Here is a 9,106-nt window from a genome sequence, read left to right as displayed (position 1 = left end):
TCGCGGATGTTATGCTTGAAGGCTGCTAGGGCCTTTGCATCCGGACAGTCGACTATCTGGTTTTTCTTTGTTAGGAACCGTGTCCAGAATTGTCTGGCCGATTCCTCTGGCTGCTGAATTATGTGGCTTAAGTCGTCGGCATCCGGTGGTCGCACGTAAGTGCCCTGGAAGTTGTCAAGGAATGCGGCTTCCAGGTCCTCCCAAGAACCGATTGAGTCTGCTGGCAAGCTGTTAAGCCAATGCCGGGCCGGTCCTTTAAGCTTGAGCGGGAGGTATTTGATGGCGTGTAGATCATCGCCGCGTGCCATGTGGATGTGAAGGAGATAATCCTCGATCCATACTGCCGGGTCTGTTGTGCCATCGTATGATTCAATGTTTACGGGTTTGAAACCCTCTGGGATTTTATGTTCCATTACTTCCTTCGTGAAGCATAGCGGGTGTGCGGCGCCTCTGTACTGGGCTATATCACGACGCAGCTCGGAAGAGCTATGTCTGTTGTGTTCGGCCCGGCCGGATTTGTTGTCCGGAGTGAAGATCATCGTCACGTGCCGTAGGGCGCTTGCACGATCCGTAGATCGATCTTGTTTGTCTTGCCTTGTCCTCCAGTACGTCTCGCAGGTCTGGCGTATTTTCCCGTGCCTTAGTTGAGCGGCGTCGGGGCATGGCTTGGGTGGAGGTCCGAGAGACCTCTCTGTCGCGGCCGCGAGGTGGCCGGTCTACCATGTCATGCGCTGTTGATGTAGGTGCTTCCTCCTCTGATCGGGGTAGCGGCCTGCGCTTTGGGTAACTCTTGGAGGGGCGTTCGAGTTCATACTCTTCGGCCGCAAGGACTTCAGTCCATCTGTCAGCTAGCAAATCTTGGGCAGCTCTAAGCTGCTGTTGCTTTTTCTCGAGGCTGCTTGCCGTGGCTAAAAGCCTGCGTCTAAAACTCTCTTGTTCGGCGGGGTCTGACGATATGACGAATTCGTCGTCATCGAGACTTGCCTCGTCTTCGGAGGGAGGCATATAGTTATCATCCTCAACCTCTTGGTCTGCCGCTCTCTCATGAGGGTTGGCTTCTCCATCTTCCTGTGCCGAATCTTGCTGAGGTGGGTGTTCTTCGGCACTATCCGGGGTAGTATTATCTCCCGTGCCGGAATCACCGTTTTTTGCTTTGGCGGGATTTAGAGCGGCGCCGCTGACGCCGGCGCTTTGGCTGTTTCTTGGGGGTGTCATCCCCCACTGTTCCATCGCCATCTCCATCTTTTGGAGTGTCCACCATATATATGTCATATGACGAGGTGGCCTTCCAGTGCCCTACAGGTGCTGGTTCCTGTTCGTCTCGTACATCATCGTCCATACCGTCGATGTCTTCGGAGCCGAAGTCAAGCATGTCGGTTAAATCATCGACAGTGGCTACAAAGTGGGTGGTGGGTGGGCTTTGAATTTCTTCATCGTCCGCATCCCATCCTCGCTGACCGTAATCCGGCCAGGGCTCTCCTGATAAAGAGAGAGACTTAAGAGAATTCAGGATGACGCCAAAAGGCGAGTGCTGAAAGATGTGTGCGGCGGTGAACTCCATTATCGGCGCCCAATCGGATTCGATCGGCAGGGGCGCGGGGGGTTCGGAGTCCGGGGAGGAGTCCGGATCCTCGGAGTCACGGGTCATGCAAAGTGCGGGGCTAGCGTTCGGCTCGATCGCCTTTGAGATCGCAGCCCCCGAGGTGGCGTCCAACCGCTTGTCCTCGATTGGCGCAATAGGCTCCGAGTTAGAGGTCGGAACCGATGCGTGAACGGCCTCCAGGACACTGTCCGGAGGCAGAGCTAGATCATGTCCCTCAAGATAGTGCGGCACGCTTGGCCGTGGCTCGAACCCATCGAAGATCAAGTCTCCGCGGATGTCAGCCGTGTAGTTTAAGCTTCCAAACCTGACTTGATGGCTAGGGAGTAGCTTTCGATCTGCTCCAAGTGGCCAAGAGAATTGGCTCGCAGAGTGAAGCCGCCGAAGACGAAGATCTGTCCGGGGAGAAAAGTCTCACCCTGGACCACATCGTTGTTGATGATCAAAGGAGCCATCGGACCTAACGGCGACGACACAGAGGAACTCTCAATGAAAGCACCAATGTCGGTGTCAAAACCGGCGGATCTTGGGTAGGGGGTCCCGAACTGTGCGTCTAGGCTGGATGGTAACAGGAGACAGGGAACACGATATTTTACCCAGGTTCGGGCCCTCTCGATGGAGGTAAAACCCTACGTCCTGCTTGATTAATATTGATGATATGGGTAGTACAAGAGTAGATCTACCACGAGATCAAGGAGGCTAAACCCTAGAAGCTAGCCTATGGTATGATTGTTGTCTATGGAGTTGATGAAGTTGTCCTACGGACTAAAACCCTCCGGTTTATATAGACACTGGATAGGGTTAGGGTTACATAGAGTCGGTTACAATGGTAGGAGATCTTGAATATCCGCATTGCCAAGCTTGCCTTCCACGCCAAGGAAAGTCCCATCCGGACACGGGACGTAGTCTTCAATCTTGTATCTTCATAGTCCTGGAGTCCGGCTGAAGGTATAGTCCGGCTACCTGAACACCCCCTAATCCAGGACTCCCTCAGTGGCACTTGCAGTTGCAAGCCTATTGTCGAACATGCAACTCCCACCCCTCTCGCACAACCCACTTACAAAAACAAATGTCAGTTGCATTCGCATGTTGGGCATGAAGTTGCAGTCGGGTGTGTAGGCATGTAGTTGCGGTCAAGGGTGGCACTTGCAGTTGCAAGCCTACTGTCAGATCTGCAACTCCCCCTGGCCTCTCCAACAAAAACACAAGGCCAGTTGCTGTCGGGAAGGAGACATGCAGTTGGAGTCGAGGGGAACAGTTGCAAGTCTAGTACGGGACATGCAACTCCCAACACTCTCCCACTGCCCACTTACAAAACAAATGTGAGTTGTGTTCGAGTGTATGGGCATGCAATTGCAGTCGAGTGTGTAGGAATGCAGTTGCAGTCGAGGGCGGCACTTGCAGTTGCAATCCTACTATCGGATGTGAAACTCCCCCCCTCTCCGACAGAAACACAAGATTAGTTGCGGTCGGGAAAGAGACATGCAGTTGGAGTCGAGGGCGACACTTGCAGTTGCAAGTCTTGTATGGGACATGCAACTCCCAACCCTCTCCCGCTGCCCACTTATAGAACAAATGTCTGTTGCATTCGGGTGTGTGCGCATAAAGTTGTTGTCGAGTGTGTATGCATTTAGTTGCGGGTCGAGGGCGACACTTGCAGTTGCAAGCCTACTGTCACACATGCAGCTCCCCCCCCCCCGACAAAAAACAAGGCCATTTGTAGTCAGGAAGGAGTCACGTAGTTGCAGTTGAGGGTGACACTTGCAGTTGCAAGCCTATTGTCCAACATGGAACTCCCACCCCTCTCCCACAACCCCACCTACAGGACAAATGTTAGTTGCATTCAGGTGCTGGGAATGCAGTTACAGTCGGGTGTGTAGGCATGTAGTTGTGGTCGAGGGCGGCACTTGCAATTGCAAGCCTACTATCAGACATGCAACTCCCCCCCCCCCCACACACCCGGCATCTCCGACAAAAACACAGGGCAACACTTGCAGTTGCAAGTCTAGTATGGGGCATGCAACTCCCAACACTCTCTCTCACCGCCTACTTACAAAACAAACAAGTGAATTGCATTCGAGTGTGTGGGCCTGCAATTGCGGTCGGTGTGTAGGCATGCAGTTGCGGTCAAGAGCGGCACTTGCAGTTGCAAGCCTACTGTTGGACACGATACTTCCCGCCTCTCCAACAGAAACACAAGGCCAGACGCGGTCGGGACGGAGACATGCAGTTGGAGTCGAGGGCGAAACTTGCGGTTGCAAGTCTTGTATCGGACATGCAACTCCCAACCCCTCTCCCACCGCCCACTTACAAAACAAATGTCTATTGCATCCGGGTGTGTGGGCATGCAGTTGTAGCCATGTGTGTAGGCATAGAGTTGCAGTCTAGGGCAACACTTGTAGTTGCAAGCCTATTGTCGGACGTGCAACTGCCCTGCCCCCCTCTTCAACAAAAATACAAGGCCAGTTGCAGCGGGAAGGGGACATGCATTTGCAGTCAAGGGCGACACTTGCAGTTGCAAGTCTAGTATCATAAATGCAACTCGCACACCTCTGTCGATGTCCACTTACAAAACAAATGTCAGTTGCATTCGGGGTGTGCGCATGCAGTTGCTATCAGGGTGTGTGGGCATGTAGTTGAAGTAGAGGGCCACATGTGGAGTTGTAGTCGAAGGCGACACTTGTAGTTCCAAGCCTGCCATTGGGCATGCAACTACCCCCCTTCCCTCTCCGACAAAAAACACAAGGCTAGTTGCAGTCAGGTGTGTAGGCATGCAGTTGCGACACTTGCAATTGCAAGCCTACTATCGGACACACAACTGCTCCCAACCCCCACCCCCACCCTCCAATAAAAAACAAAAGGCCATTTGCAGTCAGTCGGGAGACATGCAATTTTAGTCGAGGGCAACTAGTGTCGGACATGCAACTCCCTCCCCCGCTCCTCACGCCTACTTACAAAACAAATGCCAATTGATTATAGTTTGACTTATGTAATTTCAGTTCAGATTCACCTTATCCCCCCCAACCCCATTTTCTATTTCAGATTCTCATTATGTACTTGAATTGTTACTTGTACATATCCAAACAAAAATCTAAAAGAAACAAATAAAGATCACATGAACAAAAAGAGTTGAAAATGAAAAAAAGGATACATACCATGCTCCCAATTCAACATTTGTCCTTGTGAGGTGGTGCACAAATGGCGAACATGTGAATCCATCATGCAAACAACTTCCCTTGGGGAAGTCTGGTCCAAGTAGAAGAAAACCAGCTAACCATTTCCCAACTTCTTGTGTGCAACAGACTTCCTTCAACCACTCCCATGCATTGCACTCTATCTGCGTCCCTTGTGACACTTTATAGTACGTCCGTTTGTTTGCCTAAAACTTCAACCCATCACCTGTCAGGTTGTTGAAACAAACCTTTTCGCTGCATGGCACAACCTGTTCTGTTGAACAGTAAAGAAAAACCTCAAAATGAAGTAAATGATCATTGTAAAAAATTAGAAAGCATCCTCATGGTTATAAAAAAATCATGGCAAAAAAGAAGTAAAAATCCCTATTATGACAATAAGTGTGTTTCTCCTCTTGAGCCACACATGCAGAGCTTAACACGCTGGGAAAAAATGATTATAAGGAGTACATCAATAAACAAATGATGATGAACGTGCCTGATGCATTGAGCACTGATATAAAAAAGAGAGTCAAGCTGCTACAACCTAAAATTTAGTCTAAACTAGCATATAATACTAGGCATGACTGAACAAAACAAAACAAAAAATGAAAAAAAATCTACAGGAAACGAGCTACAAATAAGAAAAATGACAATGACAGGAACAAGCAACAAAAATCTACAGGAAACAACCTGCATGGGTTTGGACATGAACATGGAAGCGTGAATTCTAGAAAATCTACATTCTATATTCTACATTCTACATGGGTCAAAAATGGCTAGAAAGAAAGAGATACACTGAACTCTTCAAACATGAACCAACCATATCAGTGCAAAAACACACAGTTACAAAGAGAAGAGTGCTGCTAGTAAAACTCTAATAAGATCACAAAAAAAGTTGCTGTTGCTAGTTAAATCATGGTCATGGTTTTCTAGAAGTAAAGCCAAGCTGCAAACATTAATAAATGATCTCTATTTTTTAGACTCCCTATTATGACAGTGTCTTTCTACTCTCTAACCACACAGGAAGAGCTTGACATGCTGGATAATTTTTTAATGATTCAGTGTAAACAACTAGTTAACTAGGGGCTCCCCTCTGCTTCAAAACTCAGGGAGAAAAAATGGAAAAAGGTCAACCTTCAATGATATATTCTGTGATGATGAGTATAAAATAAAAAATAAGGATCAAAAAATGAAAAAATACAAATAAAAAAGAAACAGAGGCTGTGGATTTACCCATGCATTTTTGAACTCCTTCCAGAGATACATGCTGATGATGCTTCCCTTGCTCTCGCGGTTGCAAGGGCTCAGACAAGTTATGCAAACCATCTCCTATGCACATAAAAAGGCGCCAAACATAAATTTGTGCTAGTGAAAGGCATACATATTCAGATAATGATTTTAGTCAGATACTTGTAAGCTTCCGAAGAAAAAGGATTTCGGGATAATGATGAGTTATCATTGAAGAGAAGCTTGTCCAACATCGTCTGAGATGGTTTGGGCATATTCAGCGCAGGCCTCCAGAAGCTCCAGTGCATAGTGGACGGCTAAAGCGTGTGGAGAATGTCAAGAGAGGGCGGGGTAGACCGAATTTGACATGGGAGGAGTCCGTTAAGAGAGACCTGAAGGATTGGTGTATCACCAAAGAGCTAGCTATGGACAGGGGTGCGTGGAAGCTTGCTATCCATGTGCCAGAGCCATGAGTTGGTTGCGAGATCTTATGGGTTTCACCTCTAGCCTACCCCAACTTGTTTGGGACTAAAGGCTTTGTTGTTGTTGTTGTTGTTGTTGATGAGTTATCATTGGCATTGACGTTGATAACGTAAAGATATATTTACATTGGGTTGTGGAGATAAAAAAAGATGAATCTATCAAAAGACCATATTAAAACAAAAAGTGTGTGAAACACATGAAAAAAAGACAGTCAACTACTAGTGATGCATTCAGTAATCATTTATCTCGATTCATATACAACAAAATGAACATCGTACCGATCCATAGGGTTTCGAAAAAAACTGAAAAAACATGTTGCTGCTAGAAACATAATGTTATTAATCATTCTCTTTTGATCCCACAAAAGAGGGATTTGAACATGCTACCGATTAATAGAGTTTCAGCAAAAGATCTAATAGAACAAATAAACATGCCCTCCAACATCAATTGGATATAAAATCCTTCTCTCCTACAGTCATAAGTCAAACTCGAGTCTGAATAATGCATTAGACAGAATCAAAACAAGTGGAGAACTAGCTTGCACAATGGTAACTAGCTAGTACAGAAAAATGTCTAATTGTGGGCTGATTACCGAAACACAAACCTCGTGCATTCAGTTTGAGACCCCTAAAACTAAATTCCAGGATATCAAACATTCATTATCTCTCTCAATTTTCCACTTATGACACATACACAGAGTAAGAACAAAACAAATCTGGGTTCTGAACCACTACTAGTGCAACAGATCCTTCTGCTGCAAAAAAGCCTATATACATTCAGGCCAAATGAAATGGCTACTACAAACATATTTAAAATAAAAACAAAACCAACAACAACATGCTCCAGACTACATGTAGGAGATCAAGTTGTCAAAAAAAGAAAAAAAATGACTAACAGAGGTTATGTACTAACAAAGGAAAGTCAAACTTAGGAAGCCTAAAAACACATGCTCCTATCGCTACAGAGGGAGCACTGCGTGCTACTGCGACTCGACACCTAACCCTCCTTTGCTACTTATTAGGCTCATTTTATCCGACACACACTGTAACTAGTACTGATCTGTTTCCTTGGCGCAGCCGCATTAAAACAGTTTTAGGGAGAAGAGCGCGAAAACAATCTGAACAAGGATGGAAGTTACAAAATGGGAAATTCATTTTCAGAACTTGACTGAATCTAGCTACAAGCAAAGAAACCATTTCATTACTTAATCACTCTCAAAATCAGGCTCGGTTCTTCACTAGATGCTCTATGTGTTTCTTCTAGGACAGGGAATAACTCACTCATCCTCAGCCGATGACATTGCTGATCGAGAACGGAAACATGACTGAATGATCTCTTGAAGCAGCTTCAGACACAAGGGGAACGCAAAAGGAAAACTGAATTGAAGAGAGGTGCCACAATAACAGAGCTTTATTTTATCGTGGTAAGTGAATCTAGCTACAAGCAAAGAACCGGTTTCGTCCGCAATCACCACGGCGACATGTCGATCGACATGGTTAGCGAAAGACACTATTATGCATGAACGCACAAATGAAAATAAAAAAAACTCTGGGGGGGATTCTCTGCTTGAAACTACTAATCAAAAACTTGATACAAACAAATAAACATCCCACTGCTACAGAGATAAGTTCAGTGAATCATTTATCTTTGATTCCAGAGAAATAGATATGAAACATGGTACTAATTAATAGGGTTTCAGCAAAGAAAATTCTGGAAAAGAAAACATGCCACTCCTAAATGATAGGTTCAGTAATCGTCCTCTTGTTTTCCCTAGAGAAATGATATCGACATCCTACTGATTCAGAAAAAGTTTCTCAAAGATCTGAAGATAAAAATCACATATAGAAAAGGGGACACCCCTACGTGCCACTGCTTGGAAAAATGACAAGAAAAAAATGGCTAAATTCCTGGAGCCGGTTATATGGTTGAAGCTATTTATCTACACTTGATACAAACAAAAAACGACCCAATCCCCCTCAGATCTACGGTGTAGCAACAACAAACAAACAAAAAACTGATGGAAAAAGAAGGTAGGGGGACTTACTCCACAAGCAGCGTCGGCAATCCTTTCTCGTTGGACGTGCAGTAACACGCCGATCTGTTTGTTGAAAAAGCCTTGGAGCTCAGCGTCTCTTCTCCCCGTGCGGAGTTCTTCAGATTTGAGAATGGGGAGTGGAGAGAGACGAGTGGAATTACCACGGGTGACTGCTTCCCCATCCTCTTCTTAATGCGGCCCAAAAAACAGGAAAAAAAGAGACAAAAAAGCCCACCCGAACACTTGCCCAGCCCACAAAAGCAAAACGCCCAAGACAGGCCAAAATACGGGACAAAGCGCCGAAGCGTGAATCTACAAGCAAGCAGAGATCGAACGGCTGGGCAGTCAACTGAGACTTCGCGAAGTCTCAGTCGACTGATTTTTAGCAGCTCCGCAAGAATAACATAGTAAAAGCACCTACAGCAGCGTGCTTCAAACCACCCATGTACGCCCAGGCGAACAGCCCGCTCACAGACCGGTAAAAAGAAAAAACTGACCTAGATGGACCTCTCATGCAGGCCCCAAAAGCTTCGGGCTGATCGGCACCTCTCGTGTCAAGCCCAAATTTGGGGCAGATATGAAATGCCT

The 9,106-nt window shown here is 46.4% G+C and overlaps 1 long non-coding RNA gene across 1 annotated transcript; it reads right to left on the bottom strand.

Moving 5' to 3' along the window:
* Positions 1-4,779: 4,779 nt before the first annotated feature.
* LOC123184885 (uncharacterized) lies at positions 4,780-8,665 on the bottom strand. Its single transcript, XR_006493110.1, has 3 exons — positions 8,528-8,665; positions 6,007-6,102; positions 4,780-5,047 (listed from the first exon to the last, which is right to left on the bottom strand). It is a non-coding gene; the product is annotated as an uncharacterized lncRNA (long non-coding RNA).
* Between the last annotated feature and the right edge of the window lie 441 nt (positions 8,666-9,106).

Source organism: Triticum aestivum, chromosome 2A (genome assembly GCF_018294505.1).
Source record: "Triticum aestivum cultivar Chinese Spring chromosome 2A, IWGSC CS RefSeq v2.1, whole genome shotgun sequence".
NCBI classification, from domain to species: Eukaryota; Viridiplantae; Streptophyta; class Magnoliopsida; order Poales; family Poaceae; genus Triticum; species Triticum aestivum.
Note: the sequence above shows the minus strand (reverse complement) of the source record. Positions and strands in the feature narration are given on the sequence as shown.